A 795-nucleotide genomic window follows, 5' to 3' on the forward strand; every position below is an offset into this window, starting at 1 on the left:
AACAATTAGCCTCGTACGATCTTTCTGAAACTTTAAAGAATGCTTTCTGGGGTCTTGATAATGTTTGAGGATATAGAGTAGTGTGCGCTCGTATGGTGTAATGGTTAGCACTCAAGACTCTGATATAGAGTAGTATTTCCACCAACAACTCGAAATACCATTATCTGCAATGTGAACTTTTGGCTCTAAAAATAATTCTCTACCAATTCTACCAGGAGCTCTACCAGGGCTCTACCAACCGCCAAAAGTGTGACAGGATCCGGTTAAAGTCTGGTTGGGACCGCAGTTACGTATGAAACCCTTCGTCCGTTGGATCTTTTGTTGGACGGCAACGGTCACTTGGAATCCTTTCATGGCGAAACAACGCTCGACCAAGGGGCGCAGGGTCGAGCACCAGCACCAAAGGCGCCGGCCGTGAAGCGCACGGACACCCGCGTCACGAAGAAGAGTGGGCGACGCACGCGCGCGCCGGTTCGCAAGTTGTCGAAGAAGCGGCCCACGGCTCTCAACAAGCTGGCAGAGCCCAGGCGGACCGCTGTGCTTAAGAAGTACAAGCTCTCCATGGGGTCAGAGCCGTTCGTCAACTTCGAAGGCCAACCCGGGGCTACGGCTGCAGCGTATACGAAAGCGTGGGACGGATTGGCTGAGTACTGTTTGCTCTGCGGCGACTACGAGTCACTCCTCTTTCGGATCTTTGTGAGCTGTGTTTGCAGCGGTTCCGCGACGACAAGTATTCAAACGGCGGCGAGAGCCACCGCCATCAAGGAGGAGCAATAAGGCGTCGAGGCAACCCGC

This window comes from Saprolegnia diclina (assembly GCF_000281045.1).
Source record: "Saprolegnia diclina VS20 unplaced genomic scaffold supercont1.136, whole genome shotgun sequence".
NCBI classification, from domain to species: Eukaryota; Oomycota; class Saprolegniomycetes; order Saprolegniales; family Saprolegniaceae; genus Saprolegnia; species Saprolegnia diclina.